The sequence below is a fragment of the Geotrypetes seraphini genome, chromosome 5 (assembly GCF_902459505.1).
Source record: "Geotrypetes seraphini chromosome 5, aGeoSer1.1, whole genome shotgun sequence".
In the NCBI taxonomy this organism is placed as follows: domain Eukaryota; kingdom Metazoa; phylum Chordata; class Amphibia; order Gymnophiona; family Dermophiidae; genus Geotrypetes; species Geotrypetes seraphini.
The window spans coordinates 100,180,924-100,194,032 of NC_047088.1; positions in this window are offsets into that span (position 1 = coordinate 100,180,924).

Here is a 13,109-nt window from a genome sequence, read left to right on the forward strand (position 1 = left end):
CGGCAACAGCCCCGAAGCTCTTTAAATCTCTATGGGCTTTGGGGCCGTTAGCGCAGGGCAGCCGCTAGTGCGGCTTTGTAAAAGAGACCCTAATAGAAGAATTTACTTATTTTGTATATTCTGGAGGAGAGGAGGGACAGGGGTGATATGATACATTTAAATAGTTGAAAAGTATTAATATAGAACCAAATCTTTTCCAGAGAAGGAAAATTGGTATAACTAGAGGACACAAATTGAGGTTGAGGGGTGGTAGACTTAAGAGTTATGTTAGGAAACTATTTTTCACGGAGAGGATGATGGATGCCTGGAATGCTCTCCTGAGGAAGGTGGTGGAGAGGAAAACTGTGTTGGAATTCAAGAAAGCGAGGGATGAAAACAGAGAATCTCTACTTAGAATATGAATGGACAAACTTTCATGGCCAGAATCCCGCAAAGGAGATGGTTTGGACAGGCTGGAGTGAGCTTCAAGGGCAACTCCAGTAGTTGTAACCTAAGGACAATGCCAGGTAGACTCCTAAGGTCCATGGCCCAGAAATAACAAAGAAAAAAGACATTTTAATTTAATCATGAAATTATAATGCTTATGATTACAGGGCAGAGTGGATGGACTATTCAGGTCTTCATCTGCCTTCATCTACTATGTTACTATGTTACAATAAACTTAAAGACTATCAGTAAAGAGTGAGATTTAGAGAAGGCCAAATGCTTATCCTTTTATTTTGAATAGTTAGTTTCACAAAGTACAGAAGATGAAGAACATAAAAGATAATGCACAAACAAAGAGAACAGGGAGTTAACATCTCTTATTTTTTTTGTAAAGATAGGAAGTACCCTGTTTCCCCGAAAATAAGACCTATCCTGAAAATAAGCCCTAGCATGATTTTTAAAGATGCTCCTAATATAAGCTCTACCCTAAAAATAAGCTCTAGTTAAGAATGACCCCCAAAGCCCCTCCCTCCCCTGAATGTCCCCGACTCCATCCCTGACACTAGTGCTGCCCCCCCAAAAAAAAAAAAATCAGGCTTTAGCAGGCCTCGGAGTGGAGGTAGGTCAGTCTCATGGTGAGAGGGTCGGTGGGGTTCTGCTGCACAAGGGGGTGGGTGAGAGGGGAGGAATGGGTGGGGGGAAGGAAAGAGGAAGAATTGGGGTAGAGGAGAGGAAGGGAGAGGTGCCATAAGGCGGTAAAAGGGACCAATACATTGAAGACACTCATGTTCTCCACCCCCAACAGGATTTCATCAATTTCATAGTACTGAAACACTCTTAACCAATTTCCTCAGTGACCTTCATTCTGATTTGGACACAGGTAAAATTGCATTACTCATTTCACTAGACTTACGTGAGCTGGTGGATCACTCCCTTCTTATCCAACAGTTTCAGAACATCAATATTACCAGCAAAGCTTTGCAACGGCTTGAATCATTTCTAAATACTAGATCATTAACGTTGTGACTCCAAATTCTATCTTCTCCCCACAGTCTCTTCCTTTTGGCTATCACAGAGCTCAGTCCTTGCCCCCTGTTATTTAACATTTTCCTTTCTCCTCTGGCAATGTTTATCCGAGATCTTGGTCTTGCCACCAATACTCCCTTTATGGATTGGCTGGGTGCAAATTTTTTCTCATGTGAGCAACTAGTTCTAAAAAAAAAAAAAATTCATGTGAGCAACAAGTTCTAGAAACCAACAATTTTCCAGATTTGCAAATATTTTTTTGTAAACAAAGCTCCTAGAATGTATGAGCGATTGCTTATGTGCTCAGCTTAGAGGGAACATAGCTTGCCACCTATTATTATGCAGATGACATTCTCCTTAGCCCATATGCTCAAAACTCACCATACATTTAACAATCAACACTAAACCAGTTTTAACCGGTTTAGCATCGAAGCATTTCAGTTATCGATGCCCAAAATGGCTAATCACAGCCTTTTTCATGGTTTGTAGCAGCCTCTGTTAATCATATGTAAATGGATTACAATGAGCTCATCAGTATTAAAATGAGCACTCCGATCGATACCCAGATTATGCACAAAATTAAGTGCCAGTTTTGAATGCTCCAAAATCTCTCACAGGTCTGTAGGTGCCGGTAGTGTTAAAAAAGCATATCTATTTTTTTTTTTTTTAAATTACACAAGCACAATATCTGTCCCCATTAAAAATAAAAAAAGAATTTGTGCCTGGACCCCTCCCCTGATGACAGCCCCCTCCACCTGACACTGGCCCACTCCCTTCTGCCTTGGCCACCTGGACCAACCCCCCCATGAAGATCAGCAAGACGGAGGCCGACTCCCTCCTTCCTCAGCCACCTGGACCCCCTTATACCCCCAACCGACCCTCATACCTTATTCAGAAGACGAGCAGAAGAGATGCCCACTCTCTCCTGCTGGCAGGTCTAACTCTTCAAAATAGTGGACCTTCCTCTTCCTTGGAATAATTTTTGACAGTAACATAAGCTTTGAACTACAGGTTAATGCACTCACAAAATGTTGGTTTTACTCCCTTAGATAATTTCAGGCCATCATTCTTACCTTGACCCTTACTCTCAAATAACTGTACTCCTTTTGTAAAGACTGTAGCTTTTTCCAAAATACTGCCACCATATGGAAAGGGAGAGCAAAGAGTTAAAAACACAGAGGACTTCAATAGGTGGCTCAAAGCCTGGTGTCATCAAGAAGGCTTTAGGTACATAGGAGGATGGGGAAATACTTGGAAGGACAAGAAGCTATATTGTACTGACAGGCTACATATTACTACAGCAGGAAAAAGAATCCTTGCGGAGAAATTTAGACAATATGTTTCTAGGCATTTAAACTAGAAGGTGGGGGTAGCGTATGTATGAAGGACAATTATAGAGACCATCCCCGGCAAAAGCCATGATGATAGTAAAGATTGCAACACAAACAATATTAGCAACTCACTTCTTAGCTTTGCAAAGGGAAGTGAAACGAAACAAAAAACTATACAAAAAAGATCACCGCTGAAAAAATAGCTGGAAAGCGATGACCACAAATGCTCGCAGTCTAAGCAATAAAGTTCATGATCTGCAAGTCCTGATGTTAGAGGGAGACCTGGATATTGTTGCTATCACAGAGACGAGGTTCAGTGAATCCCATGGATGGGATGCAAACATACTGGGATATAATCTTTTTAGAAAGGACAGAGATGGTCAAAAAGGTAGAGGAATAGCTCTCTATGTAAAGAGGATGCAGACAATGAACTAATTGAAGACATTGAGACCATCACACTGCGTGGAGATACAGTGTTGTTGGGAGACTTCAATATGCCTGATGTGGACTGGAACAAACCCTTCGCTACAACCAGGGGCAGCAAGAGGCTACTAGCCTCCATGCGAGGAGCATGCATCAAGCAGATGGTACTAGAACCCACCAGGGATCAGGCAATCCTGGACCTGTTACTCACCAATGGAGACAGTGTCACAGAGGTATCGGTGGGAGAAACCTTGGTCTCCAGCGACCACAACATGGTGTGGTTCCACCTCAAGAAAGGGACCACTAGATCAAATACATCGACTAAGGTCCTAAATTTTAAAGGAACTAACTTTCAGGGCATGGGGGACTATGTCTACAAAACGCTGCAAAACCAGAGCACGACGGACAGTGTAGAGGTGCTATGGTCGGCTCTGAAATCTACTCTGCAAGAAGCAACCAACATATACATAAAAACCGTGAGCAAACGACGCAGAAAAAATAGACCACAGTGGTTCTCTGTGGAGATCTCAGAACTAATAAAGCAAAAGAAAAAAGCTTTCATAACCTACAAACAATCACAACAACCAGAATCTAAAGAAACCTACCTGGCGAAATCCAGAAAAGTTAAAACGACAGTCAGAGAGGCCAAACTCCGGATGGAAGAAAACATAGCTAGGCAGGTTAAAAAAGGGGATAAATCCTTTTTTAAATACGTTAGCAACAGGAAGAAGAACACAAGCGGTATTGGGCGCCTAAAGAAATCTGACGGTAACTTTGCAGATTCGGACGCAGACAAAGCAGAACTACTCAATAACTACTTCTGCTCAGTCTTCACCTGCGAAGCACCAGGATCCGGACCTCAGCTACAGACAAAGGGGAGCTCAGAGGACCCATTCCGTACATGGAATTTACAGCGAGCAACGTCTACCACGAGCTATCAAAACTAAAGGTAAACAAAGCTATGGGCCCGGATAATCTACACCCCAGAGTACTTCAAGAATTGAGAGATGTCATGGCAGAACCATTAGCCGAGCTTTTCAATCTTTCCCTAAGCAAGGGAAAAATTCCCTTGGACTAGAAAACTGCCAACGTTAGTCTGCTCCACAAAAAGGGATGCAGGTCAGAGGCTGAAAATTACAGATCAGTGAGTCTCACATCAATAGTGAGTAAATTCATGGAAACATTGATTAAAAACAGATTGGACACAATTCTGGACGACGAAAGATTAAGGGATCCCCACCAGCATGGCTTTACGAAGGGAAGGTCTTGTCAACCCAATCTGATAAGCTACTTTGACTGGGTAACAAAAAAACTGGATGGGGGAGAGTCCCTGGACATCGTGTATTTAGACTTCAGTAAGGCTTTTGATAGTGTCCCACACCGTAGGTTATTGAACAAGATGAACGCGATAGGACTAGGAAAAACACTGGCTGCATGGGTAGAAGACTGGCTTAGCGGCAGACTTCAAAGGGTAATGGTAAACGGTATTCCATCAAAAACGACCAGTGGAGTGCCGCAGGGCTCGGTCTTGGGCTCAATGCTATTTAATATCTTTGTAAGGGATCTAACTCAGGGACTTCGAGGCAAAATTACATTATTTGCTGATGACGCTAAACAATGCAACATTGTGGGCAGGGCAACAGAACCTGACAGCGCAACCAGGCCCAACACTATGGAGCAGGACCTACTTCTACTAGAACAATGGTCTAGTACATGGCAACTAAATTTCAATCAAACAAAGCTGAGAGAAATCAAAAAGCAAAGGAAGTTCAAAATAAACTGATATCAAAAAATAAGGAACCCCTATAGTAAACTATTCAATTAATCATAAGATATAAAGAGCATGAGTAGAATGCACAAGCATAAATAAATATTAACCATTAAGTTATCACATATAAAATAATTTTATATGTGATAACTTAATGGTTATAGTTATCACATATAAAATAATTTTATATAAGAACATAAGAACATAAGCAGTGCCTCCGCCGGGTCAGACCATAGGTCCATCCTGCCCGGCAGTCCGCTCCCGCGGTGGCCCAAACAGGTCACGACCTGTCTGAATCACCAGAAGGGGCTCCCTTGCCACCTTGGTTTCTCATTGAAGTCCTATCTTCCCATCGTAGTCCTAACCCTCCGGTCTTGCACATGCACGACCTGTTGGGTTTCTATACTTATTACCTGGTTAGCTTTCTATACCTGTGTTACATCCCAGCACCTCTCTCAGTATCCCACGATCCCTTTATCCCTCAGGAATCCGTCCAATCCCTGTTTGAATCCCTGTACCGTACTCTGCCTGATCACTTCCTCCGGTAGCGCCTTCCAAGTGTCCACGACCCTTTGGGTGAAAAAAAACTTCCTTGCATTTGTTTTGAACCTATCTCCCTTCAGTTTCTCTGAATGCCCCCTCGTACTTGTTGTCCCCTTCAGTCTGAAGAATCTGTCCCTATCCACCCTCTCTATGCCCCTCATGATCTTGAAGGTCTCTATCATATCTCCCCTGAGCCTCCTTTTTTCCAGAGAGAAGAGCCCCAGCCTATCCAACCTCTCGGCGTATGGGCAGTGTTCCAGCCCTTTTACCAGTTTCGTTGCTCTCCTTTGGACTCTCTCAAGTACCGCCATGTCCTTCTTGAGGTGTGGCGACCAATACTGAACGCAGTATTCCAGATGTGGACGCACCATCGCTCGATACAATGGCATGATGACTTCCCGCGTCCTGGTTATGATGCCCCTCTTTATGATGCCCAGCATCCTGTTGGCTTTTTTCGAGGCTGCTGCGCACTGTGCAGATGGCTTCACTGATGCATCCACCAGCACACCCAAGTCTCTCTCAAGCCTGCTGTCTCCCAACAATGCCCCCCCCAATTTGTAGTTGAACAACGGGTTCTTTTTCCCTATATGCATGACCTTGCATTTTTCCACGTTAAAGCGCATTTGCCATTTGTTTGCCCAGTCTTCCAGCTTATCCAGGTCCCTTTGCAGGTCCTCACACTCCTCCCTGGACCTAACTCTACCGCACAGTTTGGTATCGTCTGCAAATTTTATAACCTCGCACTTTGCTTCCTTTTCCAGGTCATTGATAAATATGTTGAAGAGTAACGGCCCCAGCACCGATCCCTGTGGCACACCGCTCGTGACTCCCCGCCAGTCAGAATATTGGCCCTTCACTCCGACCCTCTGCAGTCTACCCGACAACCAGTGCTTGATCCATCTGTGCACATCCCCTCCCACCCCGTGGTTCCACAGCTTCCTAAGCAGCCTTTCATGTGGCACCTTGTCGAAAGCCTTTTGAAAATCGAGGTAAATGATGTCTATGGGTTCCCCATTGTCCACCCGACTGCTTATTCCCTCAAAGAAGTACAGAAGGTTCGTTAGGCACGACCTTCCCTTACAGAATCCGTGCTGGCTTGTTCTCAGAAGGCCATTCCTCTCGATGTGCTCGCAAATGCCGTCCTTGATCATACCTTCCACCATCTTCCCTATAATTGAAGTCAGGCTCACCGGCCTGTAGTTCCCGGGGTCACCCCTCGATCCCTTCTTGAAGATAGGTGTGACATTCGCCAATTTCCAGTCCTCTGGTACCTCACCAGTTTTCAAGGATAGGTTGCAAACATGCTGGTTTGTGCCCGCTATTTCTTGTCTTAGTTCCTTCAGAACCCTTGGGTGGATCCCGTCTGGGCCCGGTGATTTACCGCATTTTAACCTGTCTATCTGTTTGAGGACATCCTCCTTACTTACCTCTATGTGCTCCAATTTTTCGGCCTGTTCCCCACTCATGAGCTCCTCTGAGTCCGGTATATTAGATGTGTCTTCGCTCGTGAAAACCGACGAGAAGAACGTGTTCAACCTCTCAGCTACCTCTTTATCCTCCTTAATCACTCCCTTCCTATCCCCATCGTCCAACGGCCCCACCTCCTCTCTCGCTGGTCGCTTCCCCTTTACGTAACTGAAGAATGCCTTGAAGTTTTTCGCCTCTCTGGCCAGCCCCTCTTCGTATTCCCCTTTCGCTTTTCTAACCTCTTGGTGGCATTCCTTTTGGCATTTCCTGTGCGCCTGGTGATTTTCCTCCGTTGGGTCCTTTTTCCATCTCCGGAAGGATACTTTTTTGTCATTTATTGCCCTCTTTACTTCAGTTGACATCCAAACCGGGTCCTTTGATCGCTTGTTCTTGCAGCCTTTCCTGAAACTGGGGACGTACATTCTTTGTGCTTCCTGCAGGGTGTCCCTGAATAGGGTCCAGGCGCTTCCCACAGTCTCCATCCTAAAGATGTTTCTGAGCTTCCTCCCCACCATTTCCCTCATAGCAACATAGTTCCCTTTCTTGAAGTTGAGCGCAGTTGTTGCGGTCCTCCTTACTATGGGTGTCCCCCTTTCTAATGTGAATCTGATCGCGTATTGGTCACTGTTGCCTAGTGGTCCTCCCACTTCTACCCCTCTTGCAGGCCCCCCTAATCCGTTTAGGATGAGGTCAAGAGTAGCACCCCCTCGCGTCGGTTCTTTGACTAGTTGCTCCATGAAGCAGTCCCTCACAGCTTCTACAAATCCTGTTTCCCTAGTGCAGTAGGAGTGACCCGTACTCCAGTCTATTCCCGGGTAGTTGAAGTCCCCCATCACTGTTACACTTCCAGTCCTGCATTCCTGTCTCAATTCCGCTTCCAAGTCGTGTCCGACTCTTTCTGGCGTACCAGGTGGGCGATAGTACAGCCCCAGTTTTATGCCTGCACCCTTGTTTCCCGGCAATTTGACCCATAGCGATTCCAGCCCTTCTGCCTTCGTTGCCATATCCATCCCGACCGAGTGGATAGAGTCCTTTATATATAGTGCAATGCCTCCCCCCTTCTTGTGGGTCCTGTCCCTCCTGTAGAGCTTGTACCCCGGCAGCGCCACATCCCATTGATTTTCCTCTGTCCACCTGGTTTCTGCAATTCCAATTATATCTAGGTCCTCCCCCTTGGCCACGACTTCTAGTTCACCCATCTTGGCCATGAGGCTTCTTGCATTTGCGTATAAGCACCGCAGGTCCCGTAGGTCTCGTCGTTTTACCTCCACCTCTGCATTTACCTGGGCCGCCTGCCCTTGGATTTCGGGCAGTTCTCCCGTTCCCTGTGCTTCTGCTTTGCCCTCAGCCTTTACCCTCTTAGCTTTCAGCTTCCCCACATTCCCGCCACCCCACTTCCCCGCTTTTCCTCTGGGTTTTCTAGAGCTACCGGCCCCCTCCTGGGCTATCATCCCTTGAGCCTCTGTTTGATCCCCCTCGCCTTGTGGTACCTCTATATTGCCCTCAGCTTTCGCCCTCGTGCCACCCAGTCCCCCTGTGTCTCCATGCCCCTTAGTCTTCTCCCAGCAAGCTCCCTTTACCTGATGTTTCCCTCGCTGTCTGATCATAAGATCCTCCGGTCCCTCTGCTTCCTCCCTGCAGTCAGCCCGTTCAGCATCTGTTCTGGATACTGTTGTCCGAAGCATCAACATCAGATCAGCTGTCGACTTTCCCCCTCTCCTCAGTTTAAAGCCCTCTCGATCTCCTTCCTCACATTGGCTGCCAGTAGTCTAGTTCCCGCTGTGCTCAGGTGCAGGCCGTTCCGCCGGTAGAGCTTGCTCTTTCCCCAGAAAGACGTCCAGTTCCTCACAAAGTGGAAGCCCTCCTCCTGGCACCATCTCCTCAACCATGCATTCACAGCCTGGAGGTCTGCCTGCCTCTTTGCATCTGCTCTCGGTACAGGCAGGATCTCCGAGAATGCTATCCTCCGTGTGCTCCGCTTCAGCTTTCATCCCAGGACCCTGAACTGGTCAGTCAGTGTGGCCATGCTGAAGTTCCTCCGGCTCACATCATTCGTTCCGACGTGGATTATTACCGCAGTCTCCTCTGTCTCTGCTCCGTCCAGGATCCTCTCGATCCTATCAGTGATGTCTCGTGTCTTGGCCCCTGGGAGACAAGTCACTAGCCGGTCCTCCCTTCCTCCAGCTACGTGACTGTCTACCTCTCTCAAGATCGAGTCTCCCACCACAATAGCAGACTTCCCTTTCCTCAGCAACCTCCTCTGCCTCAGGTCCGTGTCCTTGGTGTAGTGCGGTGTCTCTCCCTCGGGGTCCCGGTGAGTCGCGGTCTCCTCCTCTTGCGTGGTTCCTCCACTAGGTCCTTCCCTGGTGTCGCCTTGTGGATCCTGGGTCTCATCTGCCGACATCCGTCTGTGCAGCTGCTAGTCCCGTTCCTCCACCTTCCTATAGGCCTCCTCGATGAATCTCTCGATGAATATGTGATAACTTAATGGTTAATATTTATTTATGCTTGTGCATTCTACTCATGCTCTTTATATCTTATGATTAATTGGATAGTTTACTATAGGGATTCCTTATTTTTTGATATCAACTAAATTTCAATGCCAAAAAATGTAAGGTAATGCATCTTGGTAGCGGTAATCCATGCAGAACATACACTTTGAATGGTGAAAACTTAACAAGAACTGTTGCAGAAAGGGACTTGGGAGTAATCATCCAGGAAGATATGAAAGCTGCCAATCAGGTGGAGAAAGCTTCAGCCAAGGCAAGACAAATGCTGGGTTGCATCAGAAGGAGCTTTATCAGCCGAAAGCCTGAAGTCATACTGCCGTTATACAGATCCATGGTGAGACCTCACCTGGAGTACTGTGTCCAGTTTTGGAGGCCACACTATCAAAAGGATGTGAAGAGAATGGAGTCGGTTCAGCGAATGGCCACTAGGATGGTCTCAGGCCTCGAGGATCTCCCATATGAGGAACGCAGACAGAGGGGAGACATGATAGAGACATTCAAATATGTTACTGGCCGTATTGAGATAGAAGAAGACATCTTTTTCCCTACAGGTCCTACGGCAACAAGAGGGCATCCGTTAAAAATCAAGGTTGAGAGATTTCATGGTGACACTAGGAAGTATTTCTTTACCGAAAGAGTGGTTGATCTTTGGAATAATCTTCCACTTCAGGTAATTGAGGCCAGCAACGTGCTCGATTTTAAGAAAAAAATGGGATAAGCATGTGGGTTCACTTCAAGGAAGTGCCGATGGTCCTTTTCTGCCGTCATATTCTATGTTTCTATGTTTCTATGAGTGAGGATCTGCTAGGGGGAAGAAAAACTCAATTTTGGAATTTCTACCCACTGGCATTCAATCATGGGAAAAGGAAAACTTGGGCTTCTATAGGTTATTTAATTGCCCTTCTCTTTTACTTTTTTAGTTCAGTACTCTGCTTTTTCAGCAAAGTCAGGTTAGGCAATAGTGTAGCCTTCAGAGTCTCTGTTAGGGCTTTATATAAAAAGTGATTTCATTTAGATTAGCATTTTAGGTTGCATTTCAGAACATAAGATAAGATCAGATTAAGGCACAGACAGCAACTGAGGAAAGTCTCTGTTTAGTGTTTAATTCCCTCCCACTCACCCCATGGCTGATCATTTGATTTGTAGGCTCTTCAGCAAATTAGGACCAGGACATTGCTTGTGTATGATTTTTTTTTTTTTTCTTTTTTTTCAATCTTTCATCAGCTGCAAATACTTCTGCAACCACAGTATGGCTGGGAAACATTGTGTCACCAAAGTGGTTGCTTAGGTTATAGGGTCCGTCTCTGTGCAGACAGAAAATGTTACCCAAGCAGAGGGAGTGTTTCCAAGTGCAAGCTGTCTTCAGCTGGAATCCCTAAAGAAGGAAGTAAAGGAACTGAGAGAGGAGGTAGCAAGACTGAGAAACATCCGTGAAAATGAGAGGTACATCAATTAAATTATTTATGAGGCATCAAAGATTTCCAGCAGTGGGGAAGATGAGGACGTGCTGAAGGAAGACAACTGGATTTGGGTTACGATACCCTGTAGGATCAATACTGTGACTCCACTTACCCTTGAACTGAAGAACTGATATGCAGCTCTGGAAGTGGAGGAGATGAGAGCATCCCATGGATAGGAAGGACCAAAGCTTGAAATCCCCCAAAAGATATTGGTATTAGGTGGTTGGTGTTTCCCTTCTGAGGGGTACAGAGGTGGATGAGGTGGAGATGTACTGTTTACCTGGTGCCAAAATTCAAGATATTACAGAGATCTTCCAGAGACTTATCATGTCTAATGACTATTATCCGATGATACTCATCCATGTTGGCACTAATGATATTGTGAGGTACCCCTCCAAATATATCAAAAGTGACTTTGTGGCTCTGGGAGAGAAGGTAAAGCAGTCGGGTGTGCAGGTGGTGTTCTCATCAATCCTCCCTGTCAAGGGTAAAGGCCATGGCAGAGAAGCTCACAACCTGGAGATAAATGAGTGGCTGTGCAAATGGTGTTCTTGAGAGCATTTTGGTTTCCTGGACCATGGGATGATTTTCCAAGGGTTGCTGAGCAGGGATGGTGTGCATCTATCAAAGAAGGGAAGAAATGTCTTCAGCAGCAGACTGTCTAACCTATTGAAAAGGGTTTTAAACTAGAATCATTGGGGCAAAGTGATCAAAGCCCCAAGTAAGTATAAGCCCTCAGGTAAGTGAATCACTAAATACCTTTACAGAAATGAGAAAAAGGGGCAGTTTCTGGAAAGCAAGTTATACTAATGCTCAAAGTATGGGAAACAAGATTCTTGATCTAGAGTCTGTGATGGAAGAGTTGGATTTAGTGGTGATCACAGAGATGTGGTTCAAAGAGAGATATGACTGGGATATAGTTATACCAGGCTATAATCTGTTCAGGAAAGACAGGGTAGGAAGAAAATGAGGGGGAGTGGTATTATATATTGTCACATGGTAGGCTCTGCGACTGAGCAGGGTAGTGAAAGGACACCTATGCCTAGGGCTAGGCAAGGGAAAATACTTTCCCAAAGAGATAAAACACTACCCACACCAACACCTCAGCCCAGAACTACAGCCAGGCAGGGAAGGTTCAGTGAAGAGCAAAGAAGTACCTATTTGTTTTTGCTGGAATTACAGAAGGGAGAACAATGGGTAAGAGGAACTAAAAGCAGTAGTGTACCAAGGAGGGGGCAGGGGGGCATTCTGCCCTGGGTGCAAGCCCTGAGGGGGTGCTCCCGGCCTTGGCGTTCAGTCCCCCCCCCCGAAGGAACGCTCGCCCCCCTGGCCTCACCGCACCACCTACGAAGCAGCCGCAGCAGGATCACGACACCCCTGCTGTCAAATTTTATTTTTTTTTGCTGCTCTCCCTGACAACCGATCAGCGCCAGCATGGATTTCCCAAAGTCACTGCAGCTTCAAAGCTTTCCCTACCACTCTGCTATTTGAGTCTGCTATGATGATTGATAACAGCCACAGAGAATCCTTTTGTTATAGTGGGTGATCTTTTGACATCCAGTGATCACCACATGGTATGGTTTAATATTAAGACAGGTGTAGAGAGGGCTCATTCGAAAGTGAAGGTTCTAAACTTTAAAAAAAAAACTAATTTTGTTCAGATGGGGAATAATGTCAAGCAAATGTCTGAATGGGAACATCTAGAAGCAGTAGGAAAGCAGTGAGCAAAACTGAAAGGAGCTATTGTAAGGGCAAAAACCATTTTGTAAGAAAAGTAAATAAAAGTAAGAGGAAAAGAAGGCTGCTTTGGTTTTCAAAAGTAGTAGCTGAGAAGGTAAGGAAAAAGAGCTTAGCATTCATAAACTATAAACAATCACAGAAAGAAGATGACAGGCAAAAATATCTGTAAAAGTTAAAGAGAGTCAAAGTAAATATCTGTAAAAGTTAAGAGTTAAGAGAGTCAAATAGTCAGGAAAGCAAAGATGCAAATGGAAAACAAAATAACAGACAAGTAAAATGGTGGTGGGGGGGATAAGACATTTTATTAGATATTAGTAATAGGAGGAAGTGCAAAAGTGGCATTGTGAAACTCAAATGAGAAGGGGAGGAATATGCCCCTTCTATATGGCATCTTCTTTCCTTCTATTCCCTTTCC